Source organism: Rhynchophorus ferrugineus, unplaced genomic scaffold (assembly GCF_030347505.1).
Source record: "Rhynchophorus ferrugineus isolate W39M unplaced genomic scaffold, kcgeb_rfMv2 rfM2, whole genome shotgun sequence".
NCBI classification, from domain to species: Eukaryota; Metazoa; Arthropoda; class Insecta; order Coleoptera; family Curculionidae; genus Rhynchophorus; species Rhynchophorus ferrugineus.
Window position 1 is genome coordinate 30,279,929 of NW_027472581.1, and position 22,055 is coordinate 30,301,983.

The window sequence follows — 22,055 nt, forward strand, 5'->3', positions numbered from 1 at the left end:
TTTCATTATATACATATACATGAATCTTTACTCTATGTATACCTCACTCTGTGTGGATTAGGGAGAGTGAAGCCTTTAAAATGTTATTTCATACAATATCCTGTATTTAACTAATTAGCTTTATAGCTAATTAGAAGATAAAATGGCCGACGTCTAACGATTTCGTTTCGTTCTAGAACAAAGATAAGAGCACGCAGCCGAAGAATCGTTGGTAAGAATCGAACCGAAGAACGGCAGGTTTAACGGTCAATGGCACCGTCGTCGTCGTCGTCAGAACCCAGACCAGACTATCTACCAGAGATAGACCCTTCAAGGCCATACCACCGTCGTCAAGGGCTCTCTCCACACAGACAACGGCCGTTTTTCGTTTTTTCTGCGCTTCACCAACAATACACGCACCGGGACCGGCCCGATTGCTCCACTGATTTCGTGAAAACGCCACGAACAATTGTGTCTGCGCCATCGAAGGGTTATTAAAGGTAATTGTTGGTCTTTTTTTAATAATTAATACGTTGCCGGTTCGTTCGTTTCCGAACGCCGGTCTCGCAGTGGTGGGAACGAAGAGAAAGGGGAGGATCAGGGATATACATCTTTTGTTTCAGATACTTATTTAATTTCGTTACTCGCGATTGGTTAAACGTTGGAATGTGCGATTTTATTCACATAGTTTTTTTTATTTTACCATCAAGTATTTAGAGAACTATTTCATGTGTTATCGTATATACATACGTATTTTTTAATATTTAATAACATATCAATTCCGTAATGCTTTTCCGATTTTTTTCGCTAAAGAACACGTTATTTACAATTAGCGTTTGGAACTATCGACTGAAAGCAGTCGAAACAGTCGATAGTCGCAAAACAGTCAGAACAGTCGATGGTCAAAAAACTATCAACTGAAAATAGTAATTACTATAGTCAAATGCACGGTTCGACTGTTTTATTCAATTCATGATGTCAGACGAAGATGTGAGAACCCTTTTCCATATAAATTGTGAGATAGGAAAGGGCGGAGATAATTGCTTGGAGCAGTTAATTTTGCATGTGTTTATATTTTCCAAGGGCCATATAAACAAGAACGAGATGTACTTCAAAACTTTAAAAACCAAAAGGAAAAAAATTATTACTGAATACTAATAACATGTAACTAAGAATTTCGTTTACAAAATGTTATAACCTACAAATGTCTTATCATATTTTAATATATTAATTGGTATTTTCAAATAATATACTATAATAAATATAGACAATACAATAGAACTCAAACAAAACCTAAAAAGTAAAGATGTACAATAACCATAAATACTAAATAAAAATTAAACATATACCTAATCATAGAAGAAAAAACTAATTCATGACATAATTAAAAATGACCGCAAAATAACTACTAGAGCTTTTATAAACAAAGTAAATGCTTTATTTATAACGGAAACATTTTTTAACAAAAATCGAACGAGTAATCGAAATATTATCTATTATTACCATAAAAACAATCAAAAGTATTTTACTACTTATCATTCACAATTTTAATCTTTTTACCGTATTACACTGGTAAAAAGTAGTAAAATCAGTCGAACCAAAAACTGACACAGTCGATATTAAAAAGTAGTCAATTACTAAAACAGTCGATAGTCGATTTCAGTCGATAGTTCCCAACACTATTTGCAACGTAGAGTTACAAGGTATTTGTTCAAAATATTGAATTTTTGATTCTATATATTTTGTCCACCTCACGGGCAACTTATGGATGCCGTTTCAAAAGAACAATTTCTGCTTTGAGCTAAACCATTCATCGAGTTATTTTTTTAATTTATTATAAATCGACATCCCCGAAAGCACCTGCCCCATCTATGCTAAAAGGTAGTAGTCGGATGGAGACAGGCCTGAAGAGTACAGCGAATGTCATCAAACATCCTAAATAAGTGATTTCAACCCTTCTGTGATTAGTTTTACTGTATGATACGGCGTGTTATCACTCATTTGAACATATTGCGGGCGTTTTTCGATCAATGTACTGTTCAAATTGATAATTTGTTCTCGATAACGATCAGTTTTAACTGTTTCTCCAGGTTTCAACTGTTCATAATATACGATATGAACTTGGACCCACCAGACAAAGAGCATAGTATTGCGACCAAGAGGGCTTCGTCAAATGATAACCATAATTTTTTCCCTTCAAGTTCTAGAAATAAATCAGATTTTCGTCATTTCATATTTTTCAGTGCAGAAATAACTTCCTTTTATATCTTTGAAGTAGCATTTCATTGACGGTTTTTCTAATTGCCTATCATTCAGTTAATGTAATCCATCTTTTGGATCTTTCTTATCGTTTATAATTAATCACAAATTGCCACTTTGATCAAATTCAACTCTTCTGCCAATTGTTTTTGAGTTTGTGTTCCCGTCACAATCCCGCATCTTCAAAAGTGTTCAGCCTAACACGACGTTCTTTGTTTTAACATTGAAATCGCCATATCCGAATTGTCGAAACAACGTTTCACATGTTCTTATGTTTTGAGCATATTCACTGTAATCTATACGAGCAAACGATGACTTTCAGCGCCATTATTCTTTTGATTAAGCAAGAAACATAATGCGTGCCTCAAATGCATGTTCAAAAAAATGTGTTTTAGTATGGTAGGCCAAGTCCCCGGCCGTTTCAAGTGACCTGTTATAGTTTAGTTTTGTCACTTTGATTTTTTATTTTTTGTTGAAGTTCAGTGTCTTTTCACTTATTTTTCCTGCTAAATATTTTAGCTGAGATTTAAATATCGGCTCTTCCTGTACTGGTTTCTCTGTAACTGATCTAAATACGTGTGGGCAACAATTGTAATCGTCAAGAGATGCAAATTTATGCATATTTTTTTCTTGTCGACATAGAAACAAGCGAATCTATAGTCATCAACTTTTTATGCTGGATGTAATTTGAACTTTATTTTCCCATGAGAATATAAGTAACAGTAAAATATTTTCCGTAAAACAAGCTATATATTATTGAAATGTTTGAAATAGTTTCTAAATGGTATACTTTTTACGGGGTTACCTTTTATTATAACTCATCTATAGTATATTGAGAAGCTTGTTTGAGACACAGAATTAATAATAATAACATCAAATGATGCGAAAATATTTCGCTGGTTTTCAAATTAAGAGGCACCTAAAAATCTAAGAAGCTTGCGTAAATCTATTTTAAATACTATAAAATAATGACCACTATATTTTCACATTGCCAAACATTCCGAAATTGTGATGTCCTGCATTTTTTGTCACCAGCAGCCTACTTTTTACCTACCTCAAAATGATCTCTGAAATTGACTATTTTTGATCTTAAATTAGGAAATCACCATTTAGTGGCACAACAAATATTTTTGATTATATTTACATAAAAGCTATATATCCTATGAAGTGTATTAGATGCTTATATGTGTTTTCATCAGCTTTGTTTATTCTTGAAAATGCGAAGTATCAATGTACAATCATATGGAGAATCTGTTAAACGTTCCAACCTAAATGTTAAATTCGATGGTTTTTATATTTCTCCATAAAATAACAGTTTTTCTTTTAGTATTATTTATTTAGTGTACATAGACAGTAATGATGGAATGTCCAAAATTACGTTCTCTACGTCCATTACTTTTGTTTGATTTAAAGAAATTTGCTATCGAACACTACAAATAGTTACATCCTAATTGTCGGTTTTGGTTTCATCGATTTAAATGTGGCGATTTTGTGTCATTAATAAAGAAAATCCTGAAGGATTAAAAAGTCCGAAGCCCATGAGACTTATTGGATGACAGACCAGGGGAAATTTTTAATAAACTCTTAGCTTTCGATAACATTTGTATTCATGATAATATGCCAGAAAGATGAGAAAGAGTTACGTAGAAAATGATGGCAAATGTTTTGATTAATATATTTTTGTATCAATTTTTCTCAATAAATGTTGCTTTAAGGAAAAAAAATATCAGGATTCATGAAAGTAATAAATAAATTGAATTGAAAGAATGGAATAAAATTAAGCTACCCAGTAAGTTGTGTAGTAAAATAAAAGAAGAAATACGACGATGAAAAAAATGCGAGAACAACCAGGCATCAGCTGCCCCAAAATGTTTCAGTAATAATTGGAGTTTATTATTTTACTCATGATTGAAGGTTATTCAAAAATTAATAGCCATTAAAAGTATACGAGCGAACGATCAACTACACTAACCCAATAGAGTAATACGCTGTGTTCTATTTATATATTAGGATTAATACAGTTTTTGGAAAATTAATGAAGACCAATGCGATTAAACAAAGATGTGAATGACAATAGCGTAAAAATAATTGCTATTAGCCGAGTAGTGTTCACAGACAAGTATATTTTAAACAAATATTATAAATCATTCTATTCATTCCAACCAGATTTGTTCGATTTATTATTATTTTAACGAATACGACAATTCTGTATCAACTAATTACCTTTATGTAAATTTGAGTAATAAATTAATAGACAGATGTTTGTTCAAAGATAATGTTGTTTCTTTCCTTACCATCGGATATCCATAAAAATTAAAGGCACACCTGTCACGTAGTATAAGCAGGTACGTAAGTAAACTGTCAGGAATATGTCGAAAGGACCTAAAACAACAATTGTGTTAATGCCCAAGCCGGTTTTGAGTTTCTCGCTATAGGCTATAGTAATCTGTACAGCGACACCACCACGCACACAAACACAGATAATAGAGTTACTGTAACCTCGGCAAAACGATCTTTATGTACTTAGGACTGTTCGACCACAAAACTCTTTGATTTCGTCGATTAACTTGTTAAAAATAATCGTAGGCAACAATACAAGAAATATTTCGCGGATGTTGTCAAAGGAAAACGCTAAATAACACTGTTAAAGTGATGTTTTACACAATATATTGACACATGTTGATATTTTATCAGCCAAATATGCAACTGACCTTTTCTTACGGTATGCAATATTTTATAAACGTCACTCAAAGACTTGTAATTTAAATTGTTTTTAATATATTGTATTTAATGTTATTTATATTTGATCATTAAGTATTGTCAAATTAACATAAAGCAAACTTTGATTTTATCAATTATTATCTTATTTTATCAATATTATTAACATAATTCCCCTCAAGGGTGATACACTGATTATAGCGATCCTCCAACTTTTCGATACCAATTTTGTAGTATGATTTGTCCTTTGCTTCAAAATAGATATCAATTTCAGCGATCACCTCTTCATTCAACGAAAATTTCTTCACAGCGAGCATTCTTTTGAGATCTTAGAACAGGAAATAGTCGCTGTGGGCCCGATCTGGAAAATACGGTGGATGAGGAAGCAATTCGAAGACCAATTCATGGATTTTTGACATCTTTTTCACTGACTTGTGACACGATGCATTGTCTTGGTGAAGCAGCACTTTCTTTTTCTTCAAATGCGGCCGTTTTTCGGCAATTTCATCCATCAAACGACCCAATAACGCTATTCAATAGTCGCTGTTGATGGTTCTTTCTTCTTCAAGGTAGTCAGTGAAAATTATACATAGTGGCGTCATTCTGGAGACTTAATTCACCTAATTATACCACAGCAATTATATATCAAATTAATATACTTTCATTCGAGAGCATATTTACCTTTTTACTTTTAGTTCTTGTTTCCTTCGATGGTGTGTTTACTTGTCAAGTCATCTTGATATCCCTATAGATTTTAGGCCTTCTGCTACTACTTGTGTACACCATTATTGATAAAATTGATCACTGAATTCTGCAATGCCAAATTCAATTACCATATCTACAAAAAAGTTAGTATTCATTCTCTCCTCATACATTCTAACCTAATGCTCATATTTAATTCTGAACAATTACAATTATATGTGTGTACACAAATCTTTCACGGCCTACAATACCATTTTCCATAGTTATATTCTGTTAATTATGCGTACTTTTAGTTTTTTCCACTCTCATTGCTCTGTATCAGGAATTTGCAGCATTGCACAGTATTATCACATATCCTGAAAGTTTTTTTTAGTCACTTTCACTTTCCGAGTCACTGTCCAAGTTAGTCACTTTTGTTGATGCACTTGTTAGGATCTTCTCCACCAGTGTGCTATGACATGGTGAATTGTCCATAACAATAACTGATGGTTCCTCCAAGTTCTTTAAAAACTGATTTTAAAAACACTGCAAAAACAAGTTATGGTTCATTTCTCCATGGTAGTCACCCTTGGACTTAGAGGAAAACACTAATTCTGCACCAGGAATAAAATTATTTCATTTATATTCCTGTTTTCACCATGAAGTAGTTCTTCATGACACATAGTTATGTCTGCAATGAATTATTAATGAATGTTGTGAATGAATATAAAACCTAATCAATAGTTATTCCCACGATTACCTTTTTCCATCAACTGTTGTTGCCTTTACGCTATATTTATTATCATCTTGCCATGAATAACCCAATGGTAAATTCTGAAATAAGCACCTCTCATCTAAATATACAAATTGACATAGTGCATAGTACATACCAAGTCGATCCCGAAAATATAGAGCATTAACTTTGGCCCTGGATATTCGGTTTTACCGTTGTTGTCGATGCACGAGCAGATGGCCTCCATCATTTTTTTCGCTTTGGATTATGATAATAGATTCACTTTTTATCACCAATAATAATACGATACAAAAAAACTTTCTTATTTTGCCGTTAAAACGGTATTTCACACATGGCATAAAATATCCAAGCTTTTAGATCATTCCCATGTTCTTGAAGAGATTGGAAATGGTTTCTTGTATTACTTCCAACAATTTTGCATATTTTTCTTGTATTTTACACAAATCGTCACCGAATAATGCCTTCAAATTCTCGTCGTCAATTTTTCCCAGATATGTTTATGTAGTCGGTGATCCGCTTTTAAAACTTCAAAATCAGTATTCACACATTGAAATCGATGGAACATAGTTTCCGTAAGCTTCATACCTTCGTTTCTTGATCTTCAGTCGCCTTTTTCTTCAAGTTGAAGTAAAACTTTCCGCAAATGCGATTTACTCGATACAAATTCAGATATTTTCAACGCACTGAAAATGTTTTTTGTTTACAGTTCGACAAAATGACACATACTAAAAAGGGAAACGTGTGTGAGGCTTTAACACAAAGTGGGTTATAAATATAACCAGTGCATATGAATATTTAGTAACTGTATCTGATATTTACTATAGAGGCCAATTTTTAGCCAAAAACCTAGCACAGATAAAGAATAATTTACATAGTATGAAAAATTAAGTAAAAAGTAACATAAGATTAATTCCTTAATTGTTAGAACTGAAATTAATTGAGGGTTATGTAATTAATAATGGAGACAACATTCTTTGAAAAAGAGAGGTAAGTCAACATCCCAAGGTCACTGTAAAGACAAAAGTTTATTTGCTTGTTTCTTGTTTAAAAATTTAATAATATATATTTACATACTCCATATTGGTCATATATCTTTTGATACCGAAAATAACCTGAACTATTTACCTTATCAGATCTTATTTTAAATAATAATTAAATAAATATTAAAATTACAATAAATTAACGACAACCAGTACTATAAACCACATCAATAAAATTTAATATACACTAATTAATATCCTGCTACCGGCAATGTTTGTTTACTATAAACAACTAGTCGTCGTCATTTTTATTATCGTTATTGCTCTTATTATCATTATTATTACTATTGCTGGCGAGGTATTTCCTAAGACACGAAAAGCGATACGATTCAGTTTGCAGGCGGCGTTGACATTCTGACGGTTGTGAAAGTTACCACGGCCAAGGTATATGGCATCAGGTTCAACAATCCACGTTTGGAGGCTAAACGTTATTTTCGTTAGCTGTCGCCGCTAGTCTTTGCGGTCGATTTTTTTTTAAATTTCGGTCTTTATTATTATACCGGGTTGGCAAGAAATTAAGTTCGGTTTTTTATGCGAATTTTTAAACTGTAAGCAACACGCCGTGCTATAAATATACGCTCTAACTTAGAAAAACAATCATTTCAGAAAAAAATATTCAAGAGATGGCTTTCATTCAATTTTAAGTATCTAATGATGCATCCATATGTTATCCACTGTAATATTGTGATGTAAGGGGCTCCTGATAGTGATGTATTGTGTTTAATCCAGTGTGTGTAAACGTGTTGTCAGCCACTCCGACAGCAACATTCTGATCTTATGCAAATGCACTTTTCGGTTTTCCATAACTATTTTTGTTTTTCAGAATCGTTACTTTTCAGAACTACACAATCTTTTCTCAGACAATATCTTTCTTAAAAATGGTTTTACCAATCAAAATAATGTAGTATAATATCTAGTAAATATACGAAATTATCATTTCTATTAACTATTTTAAAGACAATAAAAGCTATTTCACTAAAATCGCTATAACTTGCAAAGTAATAGTTATAATGACATGATATTTTATCATATGTCGTTTAAAGACACTGTCTAGAAATTACATGGATCTGCCAATAGTAGTGTCTTGTTTAATATTCGTGACTGGATATGTCAAAATGGAAACAATAAGGTTAAAGCTATAGTTTACTCAAAATAACAGTGAACACGCGTCACCACGATGTCAAATGTATTACCTGTCAAAATTTATTATTCCTTTTTTATTATATTCGTTTTAAAACCAGGCAATATTTTCCTTCTCATTTTATTCTAGTTAAAAAAAGATACAATGTTGTCTAATACGTTCGAACATGTAAACGAATCAGTCTACAAAATTTCGCCTGGTTGTCAAACGTCTGCGAATTTCTTCAAAACATTATTGATAATAACTATAGAGGTTATGGTAAACGCTGTTTTCGTGTTTTGCTTGTTTTGATAATTGCCAAATTGCTGTTTATTATTACTCTGACTGAAAATTCCGCATCCATTAGATGCTCAAAGTCAGAAACAGATTAGGTCTCTAATCAGTTACTTCGAACATGAATGAGAAAATGTATGCATTTGATATACCATAATGTTAAAATAAATTATATTTTATAACATTATTTATGTTATATTATTTTATTTATTTTCTTAAATATATTTTAAAGTCTACTTCTACCAACTAGCGAGTGACCAAATTAGAAATCATCCCAGAAGACATCCGGTTTTACCCAGCCTGGTTACTGGCGTGACTGGGATCATTTTCCTTGTTGGTTTTTGCACTCTTGCCTAGGACAATCACAAATATTAAACAACCACAAACATAAATTCACAACCATGCCCCCACCTGTCACACCTGTCACAGGTGTCACACATTTACCTGTCACCATTACCACTGCGCCAACCAAGCCGGGTATTATTTTATTTAGATTAGAATTTTCTTGTATGTCAAAGCCAAAATAAACAAAATTGTTGGGAAAACATCGCGACGTCTTGACGTCATAAAGTTATATGATGTATATTCACTGTTTTAGTGAGAGGACTATATTTTTAATCTCTTAAGCGACTAAACAATAAAACGCCACCTATTGTATTTTAGAAGGCTAACTATCCATCATTATTTCAGTTTCCTTTTATTGAAATAAAATAAATCGGGTTAAAGAAGCGCAAGTCAGACAGAGAAATAAAGAAAATAATTAACAAATCAACTGGATCAAAGGATTCTTTTTAATTTCATTCTTTATTGTGAAAATTTATCGACAGCCGTTACTTTAAAGTTAATTAATTGTCCTGATATATAGGGTGGGGCAAAAATTCCAGTACAATTTTGATTGCGCGCCATTTTGGTTATGTAACGTTTTGCGCAGTTTCGCTTTAACCATTCTATTGTGTAGACGTCCAAATTTTATTATGGATAAACATACGCCACAAGAACGGGCACAAATAGTGACAATATTTATTGAAAATAATCGTTCCATTATTGCCCAGCGGAAATTGGTAGCTCTAAACATTTAACTAAAATAACTTTACGAATCCATATTTAATGTACTGAGAGCGTCTGATAGAATTTGTGAACAACTTTTAAATGATACTATCCCCATTAATCAGTGTGTTTTGAAATATGTACACAATTTCATCACCTCAATTTATGAACTTATATTACTTCTCTTATATAATACCGGTCAATGTTATATTGCTGTAAATGAAGTTGATATCACTTAAAAATTGCCAATTCATATTTTATATAGAATTGCGATTGATATTGGAGTTTACAAAACCTCCTCAAGTTATGATAATATGAATTTTCTCAAATTTTTAGTTATTGTACAAAATTGCAACATTTTCATGCATGAATATTGAATATTTATGTAGTATTAAATAATGTTTATAAATATATTTTCAAGAGTGACTACAATAGTTGGTACTAAACTAAATGGTATGAAATCTTTCATTACATACATAACATCAGGATGAGTATACTCTGTTATAAAACACATTGTTTCAAGCGCCAAGGATTTTAGAATGTTGTTTGTTTATAACGGTGGATGAATTTAAAAAACTTAAGAATGTTCATATCTACAAATTTTAACAGTTTTTTCCCAACATTTTTTTAAAATTTTTATTTCACGAATACTATTTATATATATTATATATAGTTGCTTTATTACTATTTATTTACTTTTATTACTATATTTTTAAGAATTTCTTCGGAGTCGACTTACCTCTAACAACAAATTAAAAATATATATCTGTTGATAATGATGTTGAAAATATTTCAGCATACCATTATCAAGAGTATATCGGAATGGAAATCAATTGCTTAAAATAATTTGCTTAATTTTCTTTTCCACAAAGATGCACTATGATTTAGACAATCCATTATATAATATTTTAGACTTAACATTTCATCCTAATGAGTAACTAGCTATTGTTATATAACAATTAAATTATTTATGTAATAAGAATTTGAAACATTTATTACTATATACTGGGTAAATAAAAATAATTCCAACAGGCTAAGGACAATAAAAGTTCAAATCCATGGATTTCTGTAACCTGTAATCTTTTTACCAACGGATATGTTCAATAATAAGTAATTTAACAGGTCAATTGAAGTCCCCGGCCTACCAAAGTAAAACAAATGTTTTTGACAAAATTGGTTTTTTTTATTCAACATAATTCCCTTCAAGGGTGATACACTGATTATACCGACCCTCCAACTCTTCGATACCATTTTTGTAGTACGATTTGTCCTTTGCTCCAAAATAGACCTCAATTTCGTCGATCACCTATTCATTCGACGAAAATTTCTTTCCAGCGAGCATTCTTTTGAGATCTGAGAACAGGAAATAGTCGCTGGGGGCCACTGGAGAATACTGTGGATGAGGAAGCAATTCGAAGTCCAGTTCATGGATTTTTGACACGATGCATTGTCTTGGTGAAGCAGCACTTTTTTTTTAAAGCATCCGTTTTTCGGCGATTTCGTCCTTCAAAGGGTCCAATAACGCTATGTAATAGTCGCTGTTGATGGTCCTTCCTATTTCAAGGTAGTGAATGAAAATTGTTCCATGCATATCTCAAAATACAAACGCCATAACCTTGTCAGCCGACTGTTTCGCTTTCCCACGATTTGGAGCGGGTTCATCGTGTGCAGTCCACTCGGATGGACTTCGGATGGACGTCGGACGTCGGACTGTCGATTGGACTTCGGAGTGAAATGATGGGGCCATGTTTCATCCATTGTCACATATCCATGGAAAAACTTGGGTTTATTACCCTTGATCATCTTCAAACACTGCTCCGAATCATCAACTCGCCGTTGTTTTTGGCATTAAGCCAAGTTTTTACTTCAACTGTATTTTTCCCTTCAAAAAGCAATATTTTACCAACACGCGAAATTTTAACAATTTTTTTCACAGTAACAAAAGTTGCTTCACACAAAATGCTATAATTTACAAACTAATGATCCGACAGCTGTCAAATTTATACACGCATCTTTTAAGGGTTAGGGCTAACTAAAAACATATGGATTTAATTCTAGTAGCGCCATATATGTGTCAGTCTGGGGAATTTTCAATTGACTTGTTAAATATTATTTAACACAACTTCTTTTTTATACTGTAGTCATAATATAAACACTAATTATTTCAAGGAGTTATGTTGTTACAATACAATGCAATTTTCAATTAACTAAATCTTGTAATAAACTTGCATTTACGAATCAGTAGAGCTTTTCATCTTAAGCAAGTAATGATTTTTATCGACATTTATTAATAAATGAAAAATAATAAATAATAAATATTAATAAATAAATAATTAATAATAATCATTTAATAATAAACATTTTTTAATACACAGAAGTAATTTTCTGTATTATTTTAATGGAATTTGTTGTTACTTAGACATTTTAGTGAAATAAAAAACGCTTTCTGTTTGCTTATATTAAAAGTTACAGTCACAATTATGACAAAATCACTTCAGATCAATTTCGCATTAATTGTGGTTACTAATACAGCAGTAATACCATTATAAATAATTATAAAAGGATTAGGCGCCAGAAATAATATAATAAAAACTGAACTTTGAACGTAAGTTTTTACTTGCTGGTTTATATAAATGTTTTAATTCTGAATCAGGTACCATATTTTACCAGCAACGATTATGTATAAAAATATAGTTGCTATGGTGGGTGAGTAGCTGACAATATACGTACAAGAATGCACACGTTCAAATATATTTTGTTGCGATTTATACAGAATACCAATAGTGTTTGAACATCATGAATCACTTAAGGAATATATATTGGTCAACACAATTGGAAAATGTAATATTTCGTAGTTTTCATAGATTTTTTATTATTATCATTATATCTTCATATATGAAAAGAAGTTTTAATCTTAGTTTAACTACCTTCCTCAAGAAAAATTTGGGTTTGTTGATATAATGACAATAATAATAATAATAATGATATAATAATATATAAATAAATGTAAAAATGTCCACTTGTTATAAAATTTATTCCAACGAAAAAATTTGTTATGTCTATGGTTTTGCTGATATATTTTTACAGCAATGAATAGACTAATGGATATTATTATATAATATTTCTGATGGGCAGTGTTTTTAATCTTTATCGAGAGTATTATTAGATGACGTAAATACCATTGTTAAATTCGATGGTTTTGATATTTATCTAAATAGATTAACAGTTTTTCATTTATTATTATTGAGTTACTCAGTGTATACAGACACTAATCATGGGAGGCTCACAATTGCATTTTCGACATTCTATTTATTTGAGTTTAATCAATTTAAGAACTGACTGAAACTATAATTTCGAATATATTCGTTGTTGATGGTCCTTCCTTTTTCAAGGAAGTCAATGAAAATTATTCCATTCGTATCCCAAAATACAGAAGCCATCACCTTGCCAGCCGACTGTTGCGTTTTCACACGCTTTGAAGATTCATCATGTGCAGTCCACTCGGATGACTGTCGATTGGACTTCGAAGTGAAATGATGGAGACATGTTTCATCCGTTGTCACATATCGACGCAAAAACTCGGGTTTATTACGCTTGATCATCTTCAAACACTGATCCCAATCATCAACTCGTCGTTGTTTTTGGTCAAAAGTGAGCTCGCGCGGCACCCACTTTGCAAAGAGCTTTCTCATACCCAAATATTAATGAATAATATGATGTACACGTTCAGTTGATATCTATAGAGTATACTATATATTATACTATATATCATATTATACATACATTATTCTAATGTTAATATTATTCTAATGGCAATATTAATGGCGATAAATTTAATAGCAGATAAAAAAATAAATTTTTATATTTATTTGTACAAGACTGTATGTACAACAAGACGTTATTATTGTTGATTTTCAATGATAATAAACCAATTCCCCGCAATTATAAATAACTTCGTGTAACATTTGACATATATCTAAGTGAAGTACGTAATGTGTTGGTGGTGCTAATGAATTAAACATGCGTCTTGTTAATAAAGCATGATATTTCGTCAGAAAAAGTATCGAAATAATTTTGTTCTCTTCGGTCAATCAAAGTAATTTCAGTTTGGAGGTGTGAAATAGAGTTAAGTTAATGAATAACAATTAACTTTCGCTTTAGTGTGACATTTTAGAATAATTTTATGGTAGAAACTCATGAACTCATTTTGTTGAATCTGCTGTAATGGATTAACGGGTAGATATAGATATATGTTGAGGTTCCATCAAGTGAATAATGTATCACAATATCATAGCTTTAGATTGCATGGGTTTATAAAATATACAATTACATTCCCATAAAACGCCATTTTATATTTTTTATTGTTAACTTACCTGGAACGTAATACTTTAGATATGATGATATCTGATGCAGTTGTCAAAGGAATCCCGTGACAAAGCAGTCATAGGATAATTTCCCCAGCATTCAATGCCTTTACATGAAAAAATGGTCTTCAGATAAGCGGCAAAATAACTTATTGAGGCTGCGTCAGATTTAACAAAATTCTACAGAAATCCACTTTTATATATCCATGAAATGCTTTTATATCGTAAATATATTATATTGTGAAGGTTATTGACTATATTCTTCTGATGTTCTAAGGATTAGATGTCATGCAGATGGCATCAATCAAAACAAGTTTAAATATTCTGGTTTAAGAATAAGATCGTAAGAGTAAATCGTGCTGTTGTTCCTTACGCATGTCTTCCTCTCTTTTGAGCCAACAACTCAGGTTTTTTATTGCAATAACATACCCATATCGCACTCACATAATATCAACATTTCTTTACTCTATACGCTTGATTTAGTTCCGCCAGGCTTAACCTTAAATATAACAATGTCCTTAAAAACACCATTTTGAAATAATTGAGGTTACTAAAATCAAGATCAAAACTTCGAATTCAATAACTATATATTACCTTACGAAATTGGAAATACGTAAGCATTTCCCTTTTCAGAGTGCCTAGAGGCTGCTGCAAATAGTGGGGAAAGTAAGGAGTAGGTAATTATTAGAACAGGTAGCGTTCCACGGAAAATGTTCTTTGTCTCATCGGAATATAAGATACAATGTCTAATTGATCTCTAACAAATTTTGTAGTAAATTAAAAAAAAAAACAGCGTTAAAGCTCTGGCTTCGAAACGGAAAGGTCTTAGAGAGAAATTCGCATTACAGCGTGTACGAGTGACAAAAGAAATTTAAAAAATCATATTTAGTTGGGATCGGTGTAACGCCGAACTTCTTGTCCTCCCGCACTAAGCAAAGCCTAAAATAACGTCATCTTAGACATACGTACTGACTGCGGTTCTATTTACACCTTTTCAAAAAAGGTTCCAGGATTGGCAGAAAAGCTCCCAAAATTTAAGATTTTGAATTTGTGATCCGCGAAGAATAATCAGCAAAAAATTATTTGTTTATTAGCAATGAATTTCCCGACAAAAAGACTAATCTATTGAGACAAACCCTGTACATGTATTATATCCAACAGTTTTACGAAGTATGTGATTACAATGGTATATTTTGTTCAACTAATAAGTTCCATAAAACTCAATATGTTATTTTTAGATTTAAGCAAAATGCGTTCACTTCCTCGAAGGAAAAAATCTGTCTGGGATATTATAAATTTCAAAATGAATTAGCTCTGATGGGCTTCTTTGCGCGTTTTTGACCGCCTGCTGTTGATTCCAACACCAATTTTTGGATTATTCGTGATGTCGCCAACAAAACCGTTCTCTGCATGGTTTTGTGTAGATATTCATGTAATCGCATTTTATAAATATTCATCTATCAGTTACTTAGGAATTGATAATTTAAATGCTACTGTTTCTTTAATAGTTTCTTTGGATCTTTATATTTTGATATTTTTAATTATTATATGTATGTTGTTATTTTTGTTTTGAGATAGGAAAACCAATAAACATTATAGATATTTCATTCTTAGTGGTTGACTATAAAAGTCTGGTTTATTGTGACTGACACGAAGGTCTGAGCATTGTACGTTACCTATAGTCTATCCAATAAATCAGCCCATACACTTCATCATAATGTATGACGTCAGCAATGTTGCCGCATCAAGTGTGACTTTTGGTTTACATTTACCGGTTTGTAACCTTTAATTATTATGACTAATGTTTTAAGTAATTTTGTAGGCATTTGACAACAGTCTCGATAGGTACCAACACAAATCGAATTTTATAAACCGATTCAGTTACATAAAAAAATAAAATTTGGGAAACATTAGGAAAAAATAAATAATATTTTATTAGAAAAGTTTATTGCAACAACTAAAAAACGGAGTGAAAATCACTATATTTATATAGAGACCATATTGAAATATATTTACATCAAGTTTAGGCTCTATATTTACATACAGATCGAAACCATATTTGTATATATCATTCATCTATCTCAAAGGAAAATCGTCAACTTGCAGGCTGTCACCAATCGCCATCACCACCGTCATTTCACCCAATCAATACATCATTATTTTTACAAAACAATAACTTATTTACCTATGCTCTTGTATAAAAATATATTCTCTTTTCCTTGCTTGTTTCACTCGTCCACCTTTAGTCATTAGATCAGTAGGGTATTATTGATGGTTAATATTATATGTTTTATTCATTTGGTTCAGATCGACTCATCATCCACTATTCTTACATCTTGCAAAATCCTATCTAATATTTTTTCTCTTATTCTAATTTCGCTTTCTTCAGTTTTTATTCAACAAATTCTAGCAACACATTAAATCACATTAAAACTAAAATATATCATGATTAACGTAAATGTTTAATTTTTACCAGTTACTGCAATTTTTGCTACTATTTTTGATGGACAAACCCTATTAATAAATTGACTACTTAATTACAACAAAATGTGTAATAGCTTTTTATTTTAATTACCTTTAGTATAACTTCTAGAACTATTGCATATTATTACTTTGGTATCCGTTACAATGTTTTTATTTGAAAAACATAAATATTTTTTTCTTTGCTTCTTGTTATCATTTTTAAATCTGCAGCTATTTCGAGATGAAATTTTGGCATATGTTAATTTTTATTTGAGGGCCTTGAATCACAAAATCTATATATCTATATATAGTCAAAGTTATTTTGTACATACGTCATCTAAATGTGTGACATCAAAACGTATCAATGTTGCCACATCAACTCTGAGTTTTAGTTCAGTTTGGCTTTGACATACAACAAAATACTGAACTAAATAAAATAATTGAACAAAAATTTTATCAAATATAATTTATTTTAACATCTAAAGTACATCTAAAAACTACAGTTAGTTATAGAGCCACAGTTGCTTATAGGTTAGAGTTATAACCTCTTATCACTATTGCTTTCAAGAATTTTGCATACGTCTGACAACCGCACGACTTTGACAGGCTCATACGTTTACGTGTTCGAACTAATCAGACAGCATCGTGTCTCTTTTTAACTAGAATAGATTGAGAAGGAAATATTGTCTGATTCTAAAATGAATTTACAACTTACGGCAGGCAATACATTAAGTATCTTGATGACGTATGTAGAAAAAACTTTGAATAGACTATTCTAGATTAGATGCCCTAATCCGAAAATTACATTCTTGCTATTATTCTCAGTGCATTCGACGTCATCTGTGACATGCATTGGCTGTTTTAATGGAAGAACTATGTATATTTCATGTTGTTGATACCAAAAAATTCAATTATAACGCATTATTATTATTTCGTTTTTTTTACATAATTTGATGAAAGCTTTCTTAACGATTTGATTTAACCCATTCTTTCCAATAAATCACCATTTGTGTTTTTACTTGAAGAAAAATTAATAATATCCCCAGAACATAACATGGATAATGAAGGCTATTGTTGAAAGATAAATCGTAAATCGGTAACGTGTTCTACTCGTTAATACCCGTGTTGTATATCATATATAGATTATAACACATATTTTTTGTGAAAGATAATTAGTATGATATAAAAATCTCGACAAAAAAAACAAATAAACCTATCATCGTGAAACAACCGACTAATTTATAGTAGCAACAATATAAAATTAGTTCATAACAGTGGTTGTTCTATTAGTAAATCGTTTCTATTTACATAAATACAGAATAAAGCTCATAAATCACACATTAATCGATATTTTTATTATGTTGCCTTATAATTCCGTAATATTTTTGTCTTTGAAGGATAAAACAGCTTTTACTTTGATGGCTTTAATGGATTGCTGTTCTCTACTTGTAAACTAATACGACATTATACGAACAAAACAGTGTTGAATAATTAGTTATTTTCCTCATTTGGTAATCAGTTGTTCTATTCGATTTAAATACTCATAAATATTTTCAGGCTTTACTATACGATGTAAATAATTGCTGGATTAAATGATAAATTCACAGGTTTTTTTTTAAATAACCTAAAATAAAAATATTGTTTACAATCTTATCCTATTATACATACAGTTTATTAATCAATTTATCTATACCATATAATGGATATCATCCTAAATCCGTGTTGAAACAATCATCGAAATTTTTAAGGAAATAAGTGTGACTAAACATTTAATTTTATAAAAAAAAATTAAAAAATTGAACCGACTTCAAAAAATAGATAAGGAACTCACTAAAAAGTAAAAAATAATCAAACTTTATTTTTGAAGTCGGTGCCGAGCCCAAACAATACAAAAATAAATCAGATCCTGATTTGGTACTAATGGGACCACCTCGGAAGTGTACTCTTTCGAATAAAAAATTTAATAAATTTTAAAATAATTTTGAAAATCGGTCCATAATTGACGGAGAAATCGGTGAGTATACATTTAAAAAAAAATTATACAGCCGAGCATAGAACGTCCTCCTTTTTTGAAGTTGGTTAATAAAACGCATTTGATGTAAGGAATGAAGTTGAATAAGATGACGTTTCTTATCGATTGTCTTGTAGTTTTCAATATTTTGATTTTCAAATTTTAATTCCTTGATTTTTTATCAGATACCGCATTCTCCGACAATCCTAAACTAACTTTAAGAGATATTTTAGGCTACATTATTGAGTTAAGTCAAAAAAGAATTCTGTTTTTAAATTTTTTTCTTGAAAAATTGACAATCGTTCATGTTATATAGACAAACAATTATCTCAAAAGCAAAAACTATTCATAGTCATATTGAGAGTTAAGGAAAGATGAATATGATTTTATGACCATTGGTGCTATCATGTATTCGGATCAACTAATAATCAATATATTTACCATCCCTTTTTACAACTTTCTCTCACTTACTCGACCTATCTTTCTCCCAAGATAGCGAGACCATGTTGAAAGAACGGTGTTATTTCGACAGCAATCCAATCGTCGATAAGTTCTTGTACATCTTGTGTCCACCAAGCGTACTGCGTCGATCTGAACAAGTGGTAATCAGAAAGTCAGAACTTTGCATTTGAACTGAAACAGTGCATCCTCTCAGTGAACCAGTGATCCATAAATCTTACAACGCGTGACCGAGTAACTTTGTACTAGGCATATTGGATCTTTCACATTGCGTGTTAACGTCTAGAAATAGTTGATTCATCAACTGCTAAGATGTCTAAGAAAATTTATAATAATTTTAAGCGTTCCGTGATTAGCGTCTGTATAATACAATAATGTCAAATGGAAAACTGTTGTTTCAAATAAAGGAATTTCAAAACCATCCAATTTAAGAAATAGGTTAGATTTTTTTACGTTGATTACGTTATTACGTTACGTTACATTGATTTTTACGATGATAAAGAAATATGTATATTTCATATGAGCATGCGAACATATAGCCGTCTTAATGAGAGTAAATTTTAAACTCTGTTTTTCTCTAAACTACTTTTTTCGAGTCGATTGACATAATATTTCAAGTTCTACTGAACGAATTTTCTTGAAATTCTTGCTAGCTTTCTTTATACATTCTAGTATTGTATTAAAGTGAAAAAAGTCAAACAAGGGCACAAACAATCTTGAAGGCTTGGGTGTAAGTAATTGTACTTGTAGAATTCCGGCGCATCCGTGATATTTAGGATTTTATCCTAAATACATGTATAACATTTAAATTACTTCTTACAGAACAATCCCATAACTGGATTATGTTTATCCATATAGATTTTAATACTTGTTTGTACAGAAGCAATAAGTTGTGCACTAATAAATAAGATTTTCTTCCGATTAACTAAGTCCTTTTCTTTTTGACATGCTGAACAATAAAAATAAGCAGAATTTGTTAATTAACAAAAGCCTTATAACTAAGTCATTTATCAGCACTGACTAAGGACCACGTTATCTAAATCTAAATGTTATAAATGATCTTTATTAGTTCAAAATAAGTGTTACATAACACAAACTGAAATCAGAAATGAAAAAGGAACCGTTAAGCTTTTTAAACCGTAAATGTTAATTATTAAAAGTGATTACAAAAAAATAACACTCGACGATTGAATGTAGTTATTTTATTGATGTTTATTGTTGCTAAACATCGCTTTTGTGATTTAACGTTTTTTTAACGCTTGGTAATTTAATAGACATTTCATTTTACATCCTTAATTGACGATAGCTGAACGTAACGTGAAATAGTTAATATAGCGGTCTTTGTTCCTTGTAACTCCTTATTTAGTTTTATTGAATTTCATCATTAGTTTTTAATTGTATAACTTTTATTGTCGATATCTTTATGTTTTATTTTTGATACTTCTTCTTTTATATATCTCGTGTTTTTTATACCTTTTATATAGAACCCTTTGACAGTTAAAAAAAAAACAATAATCACTAGGTTCTAAATCCGGGTAATATGGTGATCTGTATTCATAAACAGTTCTTATCATAACTATTCTTCCCTATATGTTAATTTTTCTTTTATAACAGTTTAATTAACAATATAGTTGAAAGTTACTATTACACAGAGTTACCTTAAATATGCACTCTTTAAGAATTGATGAAGTTACAACTTCGGTTCAATAATTGCTTTCGCTGTCCTTTTCCCATCACAGCATAAGGATTAACCAACACACGAGAGTATAATTTATACTAGAACTATACAGAAATCATGTGGGTATGCTAATAATGGTGCCATTTATGTCAGATCGAATACTTATTGAGTAATACGTTAGCAGAGTTGAAAGGGTTCAATAAGTTGGCATATTAAACCAATTATCACACGTGTATTCCAAAGTGTTGTAGTAATAATGTAATAACTTTACTATTTCTGACTTGGATAACTAACTGCTTGAATTGTTATCTGATCTCTGATTTACCGGATTACATTTAATGGCTCATTGAAGGTTACACTGAAAAAATATATTTCTATTATATTTTAACAATTCCCAACAAATTGAATTGCGACATTCATCTTGAGACAAGCTTTATACCATGTTGCTTTTCATGTTAAGTATAATCCGCATATTCTTTTAATACATCCTGTAATGCAATTGTATTCTTCTGAAACCACTTTATAATTTTTATTAATATTTTCTAGACTGACCACTTTAGTTGAATGCCCACCTTAATGGACATTACTAATGTTGATATCATGATGTTTAAATTCAACATAGCTGACAATAATGGTCAATTTTTCTATTTTATATCTCAAAGAGCTATATTTTAAATACAGGAATTATTTTTCTATTACTTCGAAATATCATGTATTATTTCGCTAGAAGTGTAATCTATAATTGACACTACTCACTTACGTGTTTTATTTGAAAACAATTTGATTCGTGTTATTGCTTCAGTCCATATATAGGTGCAAAAGAACCAAAACATCAGTTTGATTTGTCGATCGTATTTTCTGAGGTGTCAGACTGACATTTAGTAGCGAACAGGTTCCAAATAAGAAAAAGTAAAGGCAGAGCTTGTGTCGTTGCAGCTTTGTTTTTATTTTGGCTTTTTTTCTAATTTTATAACAATATCGATAAATAATTAAAGGTTACCTAACAATTCTGCACTTAAATGAACGTTTGAAATATTCAACGAATGACTCGACCATAGTTCGCTAAATATTGTATATAAATACATAATATAAAATGTCACGTTAAAAATAATCAAATGAAACGATATTTTAATTTATATTTTCGGTAAAAAGAAAATATAGCAATGATTCTCGCTTTTTCAACTTTTT

General features: G+C 30.9%; 2 long non-coding RNA genes across 2 annotated transcripts in view; one reads left to right on the plus strand and one right to left on the minus strand.

The window, feature by feature from the left end:
• The first annotated feature begins 366 nt into the window (after window positions 1-366).
• LOC143190546 (uncharacterized) overlaps window positions 367-22,055 on the plus strand; it is a 38,918-nt gene continuing 17,229 nt past the window's right edge. Inside the window, exon 1 of the long non-coding RNA XR_013004273.1 lies at window positions 367-479. This is a non-coding gene — a long non-coding RNA (uncharacterized LOC143190546). The remainder of the gene's footprint in view (window positions 480-22,055) is intronic.
• On the minus strand, window positions 6,169-6,753 carry LOC143190545 (uncharacterized). The gene is made up of 3 exons (XR_013004272.1): window positions 6,528-6,753; window positions 6,398-6,471; window positions 6,169-6,328 (listed from the first exon to the last, which is right to left on the minus strand). It is a non-coding gene; the product is annotated as an uncharacterized LOC143190545 (long non-coding RNA).